Source organism: Rhinatrema bivittatum, chromosome 6, assembly GCF_901001135.1.
Source record: "Rhinatrema bivittatum chromosome 6, aRhiBiv1.1, whole genome shotgun sequence".
In the NCBI taxonomy this organism is placed as follows: domain Eukaryota; kingdom Metazoa; phylum Chordata; class Amphibia; order Gymnophiona; family Rhinatrematidae; genus Rhinatrema; species Rhinatrema bivittatum.
The window spans coordinates 59,689,138-59,708,819 of record NC_042620.1 but is presented as its reverse complement, the minus strand read 5'-3'; the positions used below and the strand labels follow the sequence as shown (position 1 = coordinate 59,708,819).

Sequence of the window (19,682 nt, the reverse complement as noted above, 5' to 3'; positions counted from 1 at the left end):
AGGAATCAATGACCATGTCTACCATGGCTTTGACAAGGGATTTGCCAGAAGAAATGATGAAGCTTCAAGAGATATTTCAGTCAGGATCTGCAGCTGAAGGTAAGTAATTAGTAGAAGTTATGGTTTGCTTAGTGCTGGGGTACCTTCAATGAGTGAGGATGAGTGTTGGATCCTCCTATTAGAACTGCCACTATAACATTGGAATCCTTCTGGTCTGCACTGGTCTCATTGGAGAAGTCTATTTCACTATTACAACTGATGTACATTTGAAAGTGCAGGCTTAAGAATCTGTCCTTTGATCTCATACTGGGAGAATTGGTAACTTGGAGCAAGAATTGTCCAGGGTGTCATCAGACGAAGTTACCTGGTGCAAGATAAGTCATGGTACATTGAAGGCTTGAGAAGCATAAGAATTCTTCAAGACAGCTTAATCTTTGTGTGTTGAATTTTCCCAAAATTTCTGTGACTTCTTTAAGAAATATTTACAAGAGGTTCTGAATATCCCAGGTGAAGCCATACCACTGGTTAGTAAGATCTATTTTTTGCCTACTGGGAACAATTTGAGGTTCAGGATGAAGGAGCAATGGCTGAGAGTCTAACAGTGGAAAGTTTGATTTGACTGAACTTTTGGAGGTAATGGAGGAATCCAACAGAGCCACACAGTTAGTCTCTTTGTCCTCTTGCAGGATCAGGACAATGTCTTGCAACTGTTCTTTCACAATTGCCTAATATTTCTTGGCCAAAAAATGATTTTTCCATACTTTTGTAGGGCTACTCAGGAATGGAGAAATAAATTGATTGCTATGTTCTGGGGGGCTACTATTCTGATATGATTTTCTTGTAAATATTTACCGAAAATTGCTAATTTTTCTTACGGGTTTTTGAGCTTTCTTGATTGAATTACTGTTTGAATATTAAGAAAGTGAGGACTCACTCATGACAGATGTTGAAATTTAGGGTATGACATACACATGTAATGTTTTTCTTTTTGCATTTTTCTTTTTTTGGTGGATTTCTGAGACCTTTTCTTGAATCTCTCATGTGTTATGGTCTATATTATATACCTTTTCCCTTTGAATAATTTTGTTTAAAAATGTTTCCTTAATGTATTATATTTGCTCTCTTTTCAAGTTTGCCCTTGATATACTATTTGGACATATGATAAATATAAATAAAAAAAATGGTGTGGGACAAATTTTCCCAGATAATTAATATTTCCAGTCATTTTACAGCATTGAGATCAAAGATCCTAGACTTTTAAATCCATGATATTGCACTGAGGGCATGCATATTGCATGTAAGAACATAAGAAATTGCCATGCTGGGTCAGACCAAGGGTCCATCAAGCCCAGCATCCTGTTTCCAACAGAGGCCAAAACCAGGCCACAAGAACCTGGCAAGTACCCAAACACTAAGAAGAACCCATGCTACTGATGTAATTAATAGCAGTGTAATTCCCTAAGTATAATTGATTAATAGCCATTAATGGACTTCTCCTCCAAGAACTTATCCAAACCTTTTTTGAACCCAGCTATACTAACTGCACTAACCACATCCTCTGGCAACAAATTCCAGAGCTTTATTGTGCATTGAGTGAAAAAGAATTTTCTCCGATTAGTCTTAAATGTGCTACTTGCTAACTTCATGGAATGCCCCCCTGGTCCTTCTATTATTCAAAAGTGTAAATAACCGAGTCACATCTACTCATTCAAGATCTCTCATGATCTTAAAGACCTCTATCATATCCCCCCTCAGCCGTCTCTTCTCCAAGCTGAACAGCCCTAACCTCTTCAGCCTTTCCTCATAGGGGAGCTATTCCATCCCCTTTATCATTTTGGTTGCCCTTCTCTGTACCTTCTCCATCACAACTATTTCTTTTTTGAGATGTGGCGACCAGAATTGTACACAGTATTCAAGGTAAATGGGGCTTCTAAGCACAGGGTGGGGGAGAGCCCTCACTCTTACCTTCCAGTGTAGAAACAAAGATCAAAGGCTTGTGCAGCAAGGCCCAACTACCATTGCCACTGTCTGTCTAAGATGGTGAGCCTACTGAGGTTCAGTATATAGTTGAATAGGCACCATTACCCTTGCAGCCAGGATTCACCATGCCTCACATTGGCCATTGAGAGAAGAGAATATGCTACTCACAGCCATTCCCTTCATGGCTATGTCTAGCCCAATTGGCTGTGGATCACATGGCCTGGTTGGGGGCATGGAGGTAGGGCAACAGAAAGGGGATAAAGAATGGAAAGTATGGCACTGGCCTCTTGCTCAAGCATCACTGGCACTTGCAAGTTGCCTACCCACCCTGTCAATCATAATGATGACTAAGCGCATGCATAAACTCAGGTCAGCATATGTAGTTATGGCTGTTTAGTTAGACTGAGGTTAAAACATGTATGTACTATGGGCTTATTAAGCACGGGCATGATTGTTATGCATGTTCACTATATTCTATTTCCTGTGCAATCTTTTACAGCAATGCAGTGGGAGGAACGTGGTTACCCAAGTCTGGGATGGGGTTAGTTTAGGGAAGAATGGAGCTACTTGGACTAAGGATTTCTGCTGTAATAACTGGGGTTTGTCTGTCTGGCCTGCCTGGCCCTAATATGGTGGCAGATTGATATCCTATTAAGTGTCTTTGAGTTTGCAAAGAGGGGCTGACTTGTAATACCCAGCTAATATTGCCTTGCTTGTTCACAGTGAGTTGACTGATCTGCAGGCTGTTACCTAATGATTCCCTTAGAGATGCTCTTTCCCTAACCCCGTCACCCTTCCCTGGCTCTGGGGGAGGGGGAATGAGATTGCATGATGTAGTTATGTATGTTTGAAGGGCTTGAGTACATAGGCTAGATTATTGATATTCAGAAGCCATTTAGACATATAATTGAAAAGTTATCCATCTGAAGTGCCAAACAGCAAGATTTTGAAGCCGTATACAGCTAAATTCTAGAATTCAGTCACATAATCCGGGAGTGATCTGAGGGCGGGCGGGAGGCATTTCAGGGCAGTCCAGAGATAGCCACATAAGTTATGTAGCTAATTCCGATATTCAGAGTTAACCACTTAGCCAATGTGGCTAACTCTGGTTGTGGCAAAGGGCTGTCCTATAGTTAGCCGGATATGTTTATCCAGCTAACTTTAAGATACCTGCCACTGAATATCCTCATTAACTTAACTATCTGCCCTGTGGCTGAATATTGGCCCCATTATGACTAATGTTATGTAATAAAAACATTTTTATTTTATTTATTTTATATTAATAAATTTTATGTAATTTTTTTCTATTTTCTTTAACTTTATTTGATTTTATAACTACATTTTATTTTATTTTCCTCACATTTGTAAACCGTTTTGATCAATTCATTGTAAAGGAGGTATATAAACATTTTTAAATAAATAAATAAAACAGTGGTTTTATATATATATATATATATATATATATATATATATATTCTACTCAATATTCAGTGTTTGTTTATTCACTGTGTGGGTATGTGTACAATGTAGGAGGGGAAGCCCAGCCATCCCTTTTCTTCCAGGTTGGTTGCAGTTGGTTATTTAAATATGGCCATAGTTAATTATTTAGTTTGATTACATATCATTCATATCATATTACAATAGTTTATGCAGGTCTCAGTCTTGTGAAAGATTTTCTGTTCTCAAAAAATGTATGTACCAGCTGATTTTTCAACAGTGCAAATGTTTTTTTACTTTATTATTCTAATTTTAGATACTTTGACTATAGGGATGCATCTAGAGTAACTATGATCATTAAGGCAATTGTTGATAGTAATCTCAAATTTCATTTCTTAATTATGCATGTGCTATGCTATGCAAAGAATGCTAAAAATTCAATGAATTGGACTATTTTTGGAACAAACCAAAAATGATCTCTTATGAAAATTCTACAAAATGGGATATTTTTTAATTCATTGTTATATAGAAAAAGAGAAATGGGTCTCCTGCAGCCCTCCAACCACATTCTTACCCTCTAAAATTCAATCTGGGCCCAGGCCTTCCTAGCTGGACTGAGCTGAGTCTATCCATGATATCCCAAGGCCCCTCTGACACCCATTTCAGCCAAAAACATTAAATCCAGGGCCTTGGCCTACCCAGATGAACCTCCCTGGGTCCCTCCTACCTCCCTGCAAACATATGCAAGGGTCAGAGACCTCCCTTCCAGTGCCCACTTATTCCCTTAGTGCTATTCCATCTCAAACAAGAGTAAGGGCCAGAACAAAGCTAACTCACTGTGACCCTGGCACCTTATCTTCAAAAATGGTACTGGCCACCTGAAGGATGGCCAGCACCATTATGTTTTATGCTATTATGTTGCATGGCCATGGACTCAATTTTTATAGCAGGAGTGAGGGCTGGAGATTCCCACGGAAGTCACAGCTAAGCCCAGCTCAGCCCCAGGTTAATTTTTATAGCACAGGAGGGTAGTTAAAGAGCATCAAGATACCTGGTTTGTTTGTTTATTGTTTGGGGGTTTATGTTTGTTTGTTTTTTATTTGTTTGTTTCAGTTTGGGAAATGAACCAATTTTTAAAATTTTTTAAAGAAACTGAAAAAAAAACAAACCTAAACAAATGTGGGGACCCCCTGGGATTCCTTTTGAGCTAAGAGTAAGAGATACATAGTGGAGGGATGGAGCGCCATTCACCAAACAGCAACTCTACAGAGATTGATGGAATGGCTAACTCCCTGCTGGTATGAAAGCAGTTTGCATATTGCAAGATGTGGCTGTGCTTTACTGATTTAGAGTTCAGAGTTTGAGAGGTAGTAGAAAAATACTTCTTGTTTGAGGTTTGGGCCTACCGAAAGGACCAGGCTTCATAATCTGGAATCTAGAGGATTCAGGAGAAAAATCCTTTCTGGTATGCTCCCTGTCCAGTTGAATTGACTCCAGAAGTACTTTACATTTTTATTTATAAATTAGATTTTGCTGAATTTGGAGTTTTTTCTGAGACACCTAGTTCTTGGCTTGGGAAGGGATTATGGGAAAGTCTCTTTTTGGGGTGGACAGAATAGGGAAGACTGCCTGTCCCAGCCTACAATTTGAAAGTCAGTGTCCCATGATTCCCCACTGCAAGAGAATTCCAGAAATTTTCGACATTTGAGTGAAGAATTTAGTTTGAAGATTTAAGAGGAAGATTTTGATGCCACCCTTCCTGCCCTGAAGTGGGGAAAACCAGAAGAGTGGTTTGCTTCTCTGCTAACTGGACCTTTCCTCCGAAAGATCCTTTGTGTCATCTGGAGAGAAAGAATTGAGAATAAGAAATTTTTGTTACACTTAGAGATTCTCATCTGGAGTCTTCACCCTGGGAATTTGTGCAGAGACTGAGAACCTGTGGGGACGATGCAGAAAAAACACGGCTTTTCTAATGTGCCCCCAGGCACCTCACCTGGGCGGTGCCATGCGATATATAAATTAGGGTTCGCATTGTCAAGGAGGCACTAGGGTCGATTGTGCGCCCCTAGTACCTCCTTGATAGCGGGAGCCCATGAGCGGTCAGCTGTCAGTGGCCATTCACCGGTTAAGAAAACGGACACTGAATTTATTGGCGTCCATTTTCCTAATCAGCGCACAGCCACAGGTTCAGGAAATGGACGCGTGTTAACTAAGCGCCTGTTTCCAGAACTTGTCAGCTGGCAATATTTTGTAGTACTGGCACATTCTGCTTTTCTGTACAACTTTTGGGAGTGCTCAGAAATTAACAACTCCTCTAGGCAGGCGTTAATTTCTGAATGCAAAACTGTGCGTTTTAGACACAATTTTTTTTTTTTTATTTTGGGTAATTCCCTAATAGCCTCATCAACATGCATTTGCCTGTGATGAGCGCTATTAGTTTTGCCACCCAACCTGTGTCCAACTGCGGGTTAAACACAACATTGCGCTCAGCTGAGCACACTGTATTGTATCGGCGCCTGTGTGTTTTGTCTGTCTAATTTTTGGAAGAGGATTTTTCTGCCCAACTAAGGGGGTCATTTCGCGTGCGATAGCTAACTCGGGGCGGAGTCAGCCCCGGAAGAAGAGGAGTCGGGGCGGCCCCAGGGCCGACGCTGCGGACACATCGCTGGCGGCAAAAGGAAAGATTCCTTATCGCTGCCAGTTTCACGCTGAATAACTACACCTTTATGGTGTAGTTATTCGGCGTGAAAGCCGGCAGCGATCGCACCGTGGAGGTGCGATCGCTGCCGGTTATCGCAGGACCACCCCCCGCTTTGCCCCCCATTACCACCGGATTCTCTAAGATCTGAGACCTTAGGGAATCCAGGCCTAAGATACCTCTGTGTACCTGGGAAATCGTGCTTTTTCATGTCCCTGACCAATTGCTGAGAGACATGTGCAGTGTGCACCGAAAAAGAAAGTTGGAGAAATATGTTTACAAGCTGTTTGTGCCAAGAACTGGTGTGTAAAGTTCCACTATTTGCTTTTAAAAATTGCTACAGTAAAGTGTTTTTTGTTTTGGACACCCAACTCATGCATCCAGAGTATTTGTTGACTGCATATCCCCATTGCTCATTTGGTTCATTATTAAATCTTGGGAACCATGGACGAACAATATATGGCAATATAAGTAATGAATGCCAGGAAAAGTGTCAGCATACATTTCATATTTTTAGTAAATTTTGTATGACTGGTTCTCAATTTTTATTATTTTTGACAAATTTTAGTAATAACTTATTCGTTCATTGTATTGTACTTTATGCTAATAGGGAAGTTCCTTTTACCCCCTAATAAGGAAATGTTTGATATCTGAAAAATCTTCGGAGAATTCCTTAATTTTAATATTAGTTGTGGAATCATCATGAATATTTTAAATTTAAATGGTTGACCCTGAAGTTTGAAAATTTGGATTTAGCCATTGCATTGAATGATGACCAGGACAATAGCTTTGGTTGTGCTATAAAGGTGTGTAAATGGTATTTTTTGACAACTTTCCACATTATGAGATGTTATGCTGTGTGTTATTATAGTGCCATATAAAAAAGGTCCTGTCTCTGAAGATCAAAGAAAAGCAGTTGAAACATGTGGTGCAATTACATTTATCATCACTGAAACCCCTCCAGGTAGATGTGGAATATATTGAAAAACAATTGACAGCTGTTTTCAGTGCAGATGTTGAATAGCATTGCTTTGAATCTGCTGTAAGTAAGCCTCCTGTTTCATAGGGGCTTATTTTGTATTTATTTATTTGCTTATTTTATATTCTTGGTGGTTTATTTCCCCAGATGAAAGGAGAAATAATCATCTCCACTTTATTTTTAAAAATCTCTTTCCCCAAACGTACTGTGAGCATTTAAAATAAAAGAAATAATATACAGAAAGAGGGCAAAATTCAGAGCTATTTCCATTGGCAAAAACAGTGTTTTACCCACAGAAATGGCCTTTTACAAAATTGCCCACACAATATACGGGTATACTTTTGTGCTTAATTCCTGTTTGCATGCAAGTTTACCCGAACTGAGTGGAGGGCGAAGTTGAGGAGGGTTTTGCACTTACATGAATGCATCTGGATTTTCAAAAGTATGCATGCAAATTTTCCCCAAATTTTCCACACACATAATAGTGGATATAATTCTGATTGGTAACTTTAGTGAGCTAATAATTTTCAAAGGGGGTTTATTTGTGTTAGTCCACTCTGAATATCAATGTAACTTATGTGCATTTTTGCCACACACTGTCATCATTGTGTATCCTGTGTAGTCTTTTATTATAATGGAAAATGATTCTTTTCACTAAATCCATAAACTCGTTAGCTATTTGTATACCCCAATCATTTCTTAGGAAAAGTACCCATGCAAGTTAGTATATGTTAGCACCAGCTTGAAAAATATATTATTTTTAAGAAAAATACTTCTTTTTCTGAAGAAAAACTAGACTTCTCTGTGCTTCCTGATGGTATTGTAATTTTGTGCTATATTCTACAAAATTAAAAGTGTTTACATCAGTATTTTGACTCATTTTCTGTGTGAATCATTCAGTCTGAAGGATATATATAAGGGAGACTGAGGGACATTGTATCAGAAAGGGTAATTTTGCAACTGCCCACAATGGAGTAAAATCCCCTGGGTATGCTTTCTCTCACTGCAGGTCAAAGAACATGCATAGAGAATCTACAAACATACTTTTATCCTCATATAAAGAGTTATTTTCAAGTGCCAAATGTCTTTTACCTGTGAAAATGGCTTTGAACAAATGACTCTCTCATTATCCTCTTAAACCCCTTGACATGCACTGAAAATTTGGCTTGGATAGAATCTCAAAAGCAAAAGTTATTTGGGGCAACACATGGATACACACACACACACAGATATGTTAATTTCATAAGCCTACTTTTCTTCCCTCTGAAAATGAATTAAATCTGCATTCTAAAGAGGAACCACTAAGACAGCCACTGTCTAAAATACTACTGGATGCAGATAAAGAAGCAATCAGGTGTCTAATGGCATTCTGTGATTCTATATTAACACAGGCAGCCAGGACCTCTTGTCTCATCTCTTATATATCCCTTCTTCACATGTTATATAAATGATAACACACCAGTCATGGAATTCAAGGGGCCACAAGTCATGAGGCTTGAGTCAGTATAAAATATGCAATCAAATACCAAGGCCTCCACGATCAGTGTCTGAACTGCCTTTTCTGCAGTGGACCACCTTCAAGCCAACAAGGTTTCAGTCACTGACCAGCAGACCATCACCCTGAATGTGAGCAATGCTGCCACTTCCCAGCAGATGTCCAACAGTGAGAGTGATTAGTTTATTTATTTATTTATTTATTTGTTTTATATACCGATATTAGTATGCAAACATCATACCGGTTTACATTACAACTGAAAGATCGAAAGTACAATGAACAGGGAAAAAAGGGGAGGGTCTCTAAGTAATCAAAGAGAAAAATAAGAGAGGAACGTGCGAACAGTGAAACAGTAAACTGGGTACATTTTCCAATGGAGTAACATATACACAATAAATAAATAATAATGGATAACATATATACAAGGGTCTTAGGGAGAAGTTATGTACAGGGGTTCGGTAAGACTATGGAATGTTTACTAGTGGTCAGGATGGCGAGGTTCCAGGGGGGGAGGAGTCGGTGTCAACAGGGGGGTCTGGGAGTGCAGGCTAGTCTGGGTAGGCTTGTCAGAAGAGCCAGGTCTTTAGTTTTTTTCTGAATTTGGAGAAGCACGGCTCAAGTCTGAGATCGGGCGGGAGGGAGTTCCATTGTTTGGGGCCTGCTATGGAGATTGCGCGGTCTCTTGTGGCGGAGAGGTGGGCTCTTTTGAGGGGAGGTACTGTTAGTGCTCCTTTATTGATGGATCTGGTGGGTTGGTCCGAACGTGAGAGTCGAAAGGGTTCCTCCAGCCAGTCGGCGTTGTGGGAGTAGATGGATTTATGAATTATGGATAAGGTTTTAAAGAGGATACGGGACACAATGGGGAGCCAGTAGAGGTCTTTGAGTATGGGAGTAATGTGGTTGGATTTCCGTGTGTTTGTGATGACCCTGGCCACAGCATTTTGGAACATTTGTAAGGGTTTGATGGTGGAGGAGGGGAGACCAAGGAAGAGGGCATTGCAATAGTCAAGTTTTGAGGAGAGGGTGGCTTGGAGGACTGTCCGGATGTCATGCTGGTGTAGGAGGGGTCTTCTCCTTCTCATTTGCTTTGCCACTGTCCATGTGCTGCCCCCTTTCCCTTGCTAAAAGCCAAATCCCTATAATCCAGGCAAAACATATAATCTAAACCTCAAAATTTAAGAACATCTTGGGTCCCCACTTTCCGTCCCAGCTATGACATCACAAACCATATATAAAACCCTTAAATACATCAACTGAAAACAAAGACAGAGAGGGAATAAAGGAGGAAGAGGAAACTCAACACTCAGATTTATTCCCCACAAAGGCCATACTCCTTATCTTTGCCATCCTGCAGCCTAACTACCAGGGAACAGCCAGTCATGAGCACCGTTTGCAATTAAACTGCGTGAGGGCAACAGTAACATTATTGGAGATGTGTGCTACATCCCCTGCTCCCAACCTTGTAGGCTGCCCTGAAAGCAGTAGTTGGTGTAGGAGGCCAAGCCGAGTGCCTTGCTAACCTTTATAGCCCAAAACCCAACCCACCTGCCTCCCAAATACAAAAGAAAGAGCAACTATAAATTAGTTTAAGGCCTGCCTTTCCTGACTGGATAATTGAATGTTTCCCTTCTTAATTATTTTGGTGGTTGCAAACAGACAATACAGAGACAGGAAAATATATATATATTTTTTTTTTAATTTCCTTTTAACTTTGTATTATTGCTGAGGGTGCACGTTTTATGGAAATGCAAAGAAAAGAAGGAAGGAAGGTGGTATTGGGTGGCCAATGTATTCCAAAATTTAAAAGGGGAAAGGGTAACGGGGAAAAAAAAATTCCCCGCATGCACTCTCTTCTATGCTTTTTAGCAATGACTGTTAAACTTATGTTTGAGGCCTCCTGTCTGTCTGTGCTTGTGTGTGTAGAGGAGAACCCAGTGCACTCAGGAAAAAACTACACCTTTGCAGATTATTTCTTTTAGTCCCAAGTTGATGTCTTTATGCTTTCATTACATTGTTCTGTCTCTTGCTACTTTCTTGCAGAACTGAATATCATACTTGAGCTTTAGCCCAGTCCTTATAACATTTGTGGGCTTTAGTAATCATCCCTAGGTATCATGAGAGATAATCTCCCTGTTCAGATTCCTTCTCATCATGCTGGCAAATTTATGGAAGGCCATCACACATGTGTTAAGGGGAGATTTCAGGTCCATAAGTACTTTGTATCCATGAAATTGTAAGCTAATTTTCAAAGAGAAAATTCCCATGTAGTTACCCTTTGAACATTCCAGGATGGTAGGGTCTACAGACACTTTTGCTCATGTGGACAAGGGGTGCACATTATGCATGGTAAAGTCCACATGGAGATTTTAAGATGAAATTCCCAAATGTACTTTACATCTTCCACTGATTCCTCCCTCAGTTCCAGCCTATGGGGGTCATTTTCCAAGGTGTTATTGCAGGAGATAAATTCACAATTTAATATTCAGGGGGCAGAGCATATGTGAAACAGCCACAGTGTTAGCACAGCTCATAGCTACAACTCTTTCATTCATGTTACGTTGTGCACTATGAGCCAGTAAAGGGTTATCACGGTCCATGACAATTCTGAGAGAGAGAGAGAGAGAGAGAGAGAGAGAGAGAGAGAGAGAGAGAGAGAGAGAGAGAGAGAGAGAGAGAGAGAGAGAGAGAGAGAGAGAGAGAGAGAGTTGCTGTAGTGCCTATGCCCTAGACAGGTATTTGTATCCCTATGGGAGGGCCACCTAGTAACTCGAGGTGGGGATTAGGTATGAGCGTAGGGGGTTGGGGGCCACTTGCACATTCAACATGAGACGTAGGGAAAGAACAGTGGTCTCTAGTGAAGATTTGCTGGCCGTCGGAGTGAGGAAACTCACTCCAAGAAGAGATTTGGGCAACGTTCTCTCCACCTAGCTTGATGGACACTCTACCTGGGCAACAACAAGCTAGGTGGAGAGAATGTTGCCCAAATCTCTTCTTGGAGTGAGTTTCCTCACTCCGATGGCCAGCAAATCTTCACTAGAGACCACTGTTCTTTCCCTACGTCTCATGGTGAATGTGCAAGTGGCCCCCAACCCCCTACGCTCATACCTAATCCCTACCTCGAGTTACTAGGTGGCCCTCCCATAGGGATACAAATACCTGTCTAGGGCATAGGCACTACAGCAAGTCTCTCTCTCTCTCTCTCTCTCTCTCTCTCTCTCTCTCTCTCTCTCTCTCTCTCTCTCTCTCTCTCTCTCTCTCTCTCTCTCTCTCTCTCTCTCTCTCTCTCTCTGACACTTTTGTGTAGTGTGATGTTTCCCTGCTGCATGAAAAATGCCTTATTTGCATGGGACATGCCCCCTCATGTGTTACCACTGTGATATTGGAAAATGAGGCCCTATGTTTGCTGTTGCAAAAAGCACAACCTTTATTTTGGCCATTAATGTGATGGCAATTTTCAATCTGGGGAAATTATCAAGGAAACTTTTTTCTTACCCAGGCAAATTCCAGTTAAAGCTGTTCTCAAAGAGGGCACACATATTGGAATGCGAACGAGGATATGCTGGAATTTTTAATTGTGCATGATCTTGCACACACTTGTTTTAAAATGTACAAACTGTGCATAAGTATGCTCCTGATTTTTAAGAGGCTAGTCAAGCACAGCTAGCGTGCATGTGTCTTCCACCTGTCTGCTTTTACACATGTATGATAGCGAATTTTAAAACATACTTGCATGAGGTACATTCCCAGTTTTGCAAATAGTCCACCAGTTTGTGCAATTAATAGTGAGGACTTTCAGACCTTTATAGTCCTTTATCCTACATACACCCCCGTTTATCCAGACCCCTCACCCTGTTCTATAAGTCCTAAAACTCGAGATTTACGGACTTGCTCCTCATCAGGAGCAGCATTAAAGTAATGAGGATATCTAGCATACACATGCTGTGGTCTTTGGTTTTAAAATTCATAGCTATTTGCAAAGTCTTGGCTCTATCCCAGAATGCCCCTGCCTCACCCCTATTCTGTGCCCTTATTCCTTACACGCATGGGTACATATGTGTGCGGTCCACATACGTGCATTATGTGGGCATTTTTGTGTGAGAAATGCTTTTAAAATCAACCTGTAAGAGGGTATCTGTCAACAACTCTGTGTGACTCCATATATGCATGTATATGGCCATATGGAGATCTACTACACTATTTTATAACCTGCACATATCAAGTACCCCGCAGATTATAAGATATGCATATGTGCAACCCTAACATATGCACGTATATTTCTTTATATGCAAATAACTGCAATGTATTGAAAAGCATGTACTTTTCCTACCTATTTTATGCACAAAAGAAATTGTAACATGATCACGTAAAACCCTATTTTACCCACTCATGCAGTTGAAATCAAGAGTTTGCTGAAACCTTCACTAGTTCACCCAGTCTTTCTCTAGGTCATTGAGACCCTCCTAGGGGGCGATGCACAAATGTTGCGCTGAAAGTGAGCGCTGAAAGCTCAGTGCCCACTTTCCTAACGAGCCCCCAGGCAACTCTCCTGGTGGGCGCGATACAGTATTTAAATTAGGGCTCACACTGTCAAGAAGGTACAGATTGTGATTGTGCACCCTTAGCGCCTCCTTGACAGAGTGCGCCCAAGAGAGGTCTGCTGTTGGCAGCTGTCTGCCGGTTATGAAAATGAATGCTGAATTTACCAGAATCCGTTTTCCTAACCAGCGCACATACATGGGTTAGGAAAATGGACGCTGATAAATTCAGTGTCATTCTCCGAACCTGACTGCCGGTACCCGTGTCTGACCTGCCCTAAGCTCCCTCCCCCTGAGGGAGCTTAGGGCAGGTCAGAAGGAGTGAATAAATCAATATTAAAGTGTTGGGCACTTAATATTAGTTTATTTACTCCTTCACTTATTGCCTATTGGTACGTTCACTGTCACATGTCAGTGAAAGGACCAATCCCCTTTCAGGACAGGGTATCATCAAGTTAGGGTGAGAGAACATAGTACAAAATGTCATCTTTTTGAGACTTTCCTCACTCCAAATGATGTCAAATCTTCACCAAGGTGTTCTCTGCTATTTGTATGTCTAACTCCACATGTGAATCTGGCCCCTAAACCACCACTAACACCTCACCTCGACCTATCAGGTAGCCCTCCTATAGAGATATAAATAGGTGTACTCAGTGAGGGTCTCCCCAGAGTTTCTCTCTCTCTCTCCCCTCCCCCCCCCAAGCCAGAAATAGCTTAAAACCAGTGAAAAAGGTATAGTTATTTATGGTGTTAAAACCATGCGATATGGCTCCTAATTTTACTAATTCCCGCTCAATACACCTCAATGATCCCGCCCACCCCAAAAATTTGCATTTCCACTGTGCACTATAGCGTTTTTCACATGCGGTAATGTGTTATCACTTGCGAAAATGCCATAATGTGCTTTCATGCATGACCCCCCCCTTAGATTGTAAGCCCTCTGGGGATAGGGAAATACCTACAGTACCTAAATGTAATCCGCTATGAGGTGCTGAAAAAAAGTGTGAAAAGCAGATTTAAAAAATCTAAAATAAATAAATGAAGTGTAAGCAATCATTTTTGCCTTCTAGCTTTCAGTTTAAGATGACATTGTAGGATGTGCATGCTCAGTGTGCTTCCTCTATCCAGCTGTTGATGACATCAGGAAATTATCACCATTTACTGGGACAGGGATAATGAGACATGCATATTGCAATAAAGAAGAAGATATATTATGCAGATTAGGACAAAGATGTGGTCTAAAATACCAAATACTGGAGGGGTTGTTTTTTTTTTTTTTAATGAGATATAAAATACCTAAATTTTTAGCATAAAAATGTTTTATTCACCCAAATTGCTGAATATCTTTTGGTTGCACACCTTTTTCTGATTCCAAATTTTGAGTGAATCAAATCCTAACCATGTATTGGAAAGGATAATTTCCATGAAAGGACTACATTTTTTGTAGCACTATTAGCATGTAAAGTATGGGTAGTGTAGCCAGCACAGACTATAATTGAAATAAAAAAAAAACTGCTTCATTTGGAAATAGCTGAAAATGGAGATTGACAGTTCAGTTCAGTAGTAATTAGCATACCAGTGAACCAGATTTGTTCACTAGACCACAGGTTCATAGATATTTACCTTATTCACTGCAGAGGCAGCCATCTGTGTTATTTCAGCTGGGATAAAGTCTGTAATAGCTGTTTCTCATGCTTCAAATAGGAAATACTAGTTGAAATTATATGCATGGGAATGACATTTTTTTCCACTAACTATTATGCATATCTTATGTGGTATAACTTGAAATTTGTTCATTTAAATGAGAAAATTCAAGTTTTCTGCCAAAATCAAGCATGTTTTCAACTTGGAATGCTTTTGGTTCATATGATATCAAGAGAATTTTAACAACTCTGAATCAAAAACACTCTTGAAAGTTATATTGCACCTTTATGGGAATTATATTATAACAACAATATCCAGACTATTTATTTATTCATTTACCAAATGTGAATCTGCACAGCTAAGGAATGGCCTCCTCATTAGTTGAGTTCAAAGTTATTAATCCACCTCTTAGTTTGAAAAGGAGGGCACTTCTCTATAAGCTGTTACCTGGTTTCCAAAAGTGCACAGTGGGTTGGCTATAAGGCCCCCGCAATGGAGGAAGTCTGCAGACTGACCTCTGCCTGTTTAGAACCTGTTTAGCAAGGACCATATCCAGGCATAACACTGTATAATAATTTTAAGCAGAAATTTGTAACATATTTTTAAGGCATCCTTATGTTAGTACTCTTCATTATATAAGCTAAGATAGCATTTTTTTTCTATAGATTATGCAAAGTAGACCCAAGCACATTGCACTGCACTTTTCCTTCAATCTGTTATCCAAAGTTATAAATATTATATTCAGGTTGTTTAACTCTGTTGCCTCCTACTGTTTTTGCTATGGATGTGCAAATAGTTCAAAGTCAAACAAAATCCAGGTAAATTTCAACTTTGTCTGCATATGACTAATTTTTTAAAGGGAATCCAAAATATCAAATAGATTTAAAAAATGGATTTTAGATGTTCAGAAAACCTATAAGTGGTTCTGATGATCCAATGTAATCTATTTTGAATTCCTTTTATTTTTATTCATAAATGATCTGACAAGCTAGTCTACGAAACTTTAAAAAATTCCATTTACATTGGATTGTTTGATTCTATTTATCAGGAGTTTGTACATCTCCAGAGGGAAAAAAGAGACATAAAGGGGCCTCAACCAGTGCCTTGAGTTCCTTTGACATGATAATGAGTGTTCTGAAAGGCTGAATCATTCTCTCATTCTCACCATTTGGGTTTATTTTGTAGGATTTAAAAAAAAAAAAAAAGTTTTTCTTATTTTATTTATTTCTATGCAGCTATGGTAGTAGGTTTTTTTAATGTTATATTTGTTTATATTTTAGACCTCCTTCCTTGCAATAAAGTACATTGCAAAACGGTTTACATCAAAAATAAATAATTAGTATGTTGCGGCCCCGGTTGCGGCACTCACGACCGGTGTCTTAACTCTTTTCCTGGGGTTCCACAGTCAGGAGCCCCGCGATGGTCCGCCGGGTCCCGGGCCGAGTTACCGGCAGCAGTCGCGCGATCTCGGCGGGTCGGCACGGCCTGTTCGGCGGCGGCGTCTCCACGAGGGAGACATTGCCGGATTGCTGAAGTCGGCCCCTCCCTCCTTAGGCGCGCACGCGCGCGAAGAGGCCATATTTAAAGGGCCTTTCCCGCCTCTCGGCGCTCCGCCCCTTTCCATGACATCAGACGCTGGCAGGTATTTAAGGCCAGCGTCTGCTCCTTTTAGTTGCCTTGCAACGAGGTTACCTCTGGGTGCCTAGTTGCTGTGTGCCTGGATTTTCGCTTGCTGCTTCACTGGACTTCGTTCCAGTTTCCTGCTTCTAGTTCCAGTCCTGATTCCTGGTTTCCTGAGCCCGGTTCCTGCTTCAGTTCCAGCTCTGATTTTTGGATTCCCGACTCCAGTTCCTGCTTTGGTTCCAGTCCTGGTCCTTGGATCCCGGTGTCCGGTTCCTGTTCGTTCCAGTTCAGGGCTTCCCTGCTTCTCCAGGTGCTGCTTCTCCGGTCCCGACCTCTGCCCGCTCATGACACCTCTTGTCTGCTGCCTGCCTCGAACCCAGATCATCTCTCCGACTCCGCCGTTCGCCTAAGTCCCAGCAGCCCGGCTCCTACAGGCCCCTCCTGGGGGAGTACGGGCTTCCAGGGTGAAGATCCTGCACTTAGCCCTGTCCAGTATCCACCTCCCGGCCTGTATCTCACTCGTGGAGACTCCTATCCACTCTACCCATTCTCCCCATCAGGCCAGCCCAAGAGTCCACGAAAAACACTCACAACAGTTTGCAAGGCCATGGACTCGGCGGATATGCCTGGCCTCCAGGCCATTCCCAGAATGGCCCAACGCCTGCAACAGCAACAGCATTGCCTAGACGTGCTCGCAGCCACGGTGGAGTGTCTTGCTAACCGTCTGGATGCCTTGCCTCCGGACCCGCCTCCTGCTCTGCCACCTGCTCCAGTGGTGAACATCAGTGCACCTACCCAATTACCAGCTCCTTCATGCTACGCTGGGGAGGCCAAGACCTGCCGGGGTTTTTTGAACCAATGTTTCATCCGGTTCTCCCTGCTACCCCAGCAGTTCCCCATGGATGCGGTGAAGGTGGCGTATATCCTGTCCCTGCTGGATGGGAAAGCTCTAATTTGGGCCTCTCCACTTTGGGAGTGAAATGACCCGCTGCTCGACAACTTGCCACAGTTTATCTCCAGTTTCAAACAAGCATTTGATGAGCCAGCTCAGCTAACCACTGCCACCTCGGAGCTGCTGCAGCTACGCCAGGCATTCCGCACTTTAGCCAGCTACGCTATGGATTTTCGCACGCTTGCTCTCGAAGTAGGATGGCGGGATGACAGCCTTCGAGCGATCTTCCTGGAAGGCCTGGCCGGGCGCATTAAAGATGAATTGGCTGCCCGCGATCTCCCGGAGGACCTTAACAGTCTCATCGACTTGGCGGGGCGAATTGACCGCCGACTCCAACAGCGGGCTAAGGAACCCCGACCGGTTCGATGCAACCCGTCATTAGCTCCTGTCTTGTCCAGACCCCTATCTTCGGCCTCCACTCCAGGGGCAGCATGACAGGAGAATTCCACCGAAGAACCCATGCAGTTGGGGCGATCTCCGCTCTCTGCGGAGGAAAGACAGCGTCGTCAAACTCTGGGCCTATGCCTTTACTGCGGTCAGAAAGGCCACTTTTTGGCCTGCTGTAAGGAGCGTTTGGAAAACGCCAGAGCCTAGGAGGTCGTGAGGAGCTACTCCTAGGTTGTGCCAACACTGCTCCTCAATGTACTGTACCAATCACCTTGGATTACCCTGGCGGATTGCTGGATACCCTAGCCTTCCTAGATTCTGGAGCGGGGGATAACTATTATATATTTTTGTAATTTTGAGCTTTTATAATTTGATAATCTTTATGTTCTTTTAAATTTAAATCTTTATTTACATTTGTTTTTTATTTAGTTATGTAAACCGTTTTGATTAAACACTGTTTGTAAAGACAGCATACAAACACTTTTAAATAAATAAATAAATAAATAAATAAATAAAATAACTTCATTTTAGAAGAGTCAGTGCGCCAGCTGCAGATCCCCATGCTGCCCTGAGAGGTCCCTCTACGGATTACCTCTATTCAAGGAACACCTCTCCCCCGGGCGTATCTCCACCTCCACGGTACCTATAACCTGCGCACCGGGGCGATCCATTCGGAGGAGATTGCCTTCCTAATCCTGGAGAAGGCCGTCCACCTCGTGGTGCTAGGGTTGCCATGGCTACAAAAGCATTCACCGATCATCCAATGGGGCACTTTACAAATTACCAAGTGGAACCCCTTCTGTTTCTCTAATTGCTTGCAAGTTCTGAAGGCTCCTGGCCTCCCTCTTCTGCACACCGCCATCGCCCTTCCAGCACCTTATGCAGAGTTCACCGACGTATTTTCTAAGAGTAAGGCAGAAATCTTACCTCAGTATCGTCCATTTGACTGCGCTATTGATCTCTTACCAGGGATGACGCCTCCTCGGGGAAGAGTTTACCCGTTATCACTACCTGAGACCTGAGCCATGTCCGAGTACATCACAGAAAACCTGGTGAAGGGATTCATCCGACCTTCCAAGTCACCAGAGGGGGCAGGCTTCTTTTTCGTGGGTAAAAAAGATGGATCGCTAAGACCCTGCATTGACTATCAGGGTCTCAATGCCATCACGAGTCGGGACCACTACCCACTCTCACTGATTCCCGAGCTTCTGGATAGGTTACAGGGGGCCAGGATCTTTACAAAACTCGATTTGTGGGGTGCATATAATCTTGTTCAAATTTGCCTTTAACACCAGGGATGAGCACTATGAGTATCTATGAGTGCATATAATCTTGTTCAAATTCGCCTTTAACACCAGGGATGAGCACTTTGAGTATCTCGTCATGCCCTTTGGACTGTGCAATGCCCCGGCAGTGTTCCAACACCTTATGAACGAGATACTCCATGATTTACTGAACACCTCTGTCATCGTATATCTGGACGACGTATTGATCTACTCCCATGACCTGTCTTCGCATCGTCAACATATTTGTCAGGTTTTACAAATCTTCAGGGACAATGGTTTGTACGCAAAGTTGGAGAAATGCTATTTTGAAAAGGACTCCCTTCCTTTCCTGGGATACATAGTATCCACTACTGGATTCCAAATGGACCCCGAGAAGGTGGCCGCTATCAGAGACTGGCCTCAGCCAAGGGGTCTGAAAGCTTTGCAATGCTTCCTCGGCTTTGCAAACTTTTATAGACATTTCATCCCTCACTACTCACGCATAGTGGCTCTGCTCACTGCCCTCACCCAGAGGGGAGCTGACACTGTGAACTGGCCAGCTTCTGCTTGTCAAGCATTTGAGACTCTCAAAGAGGCTTTTCTACTGGATACGTGCCTTCATCATCCTGAACCTTTCTGTCTGTTTGTGGTGGAGGTGGACGCATCTAATGTGGCCGTGGGGGCTGT

General features: G+C 42.2%; 1 protein-coding gene across 1 annotated transcript in view; it reads left to right on the top strand.

The window, feature by feature from the left end:
• The window catches only part of LRP1B (LDL receptor related protein 1B), a 3,516,099-nt gene that overhangs the window by 1,569,374 nt on the left and 1,927,043 nt on the right, over positions 1-19,682 (top strand).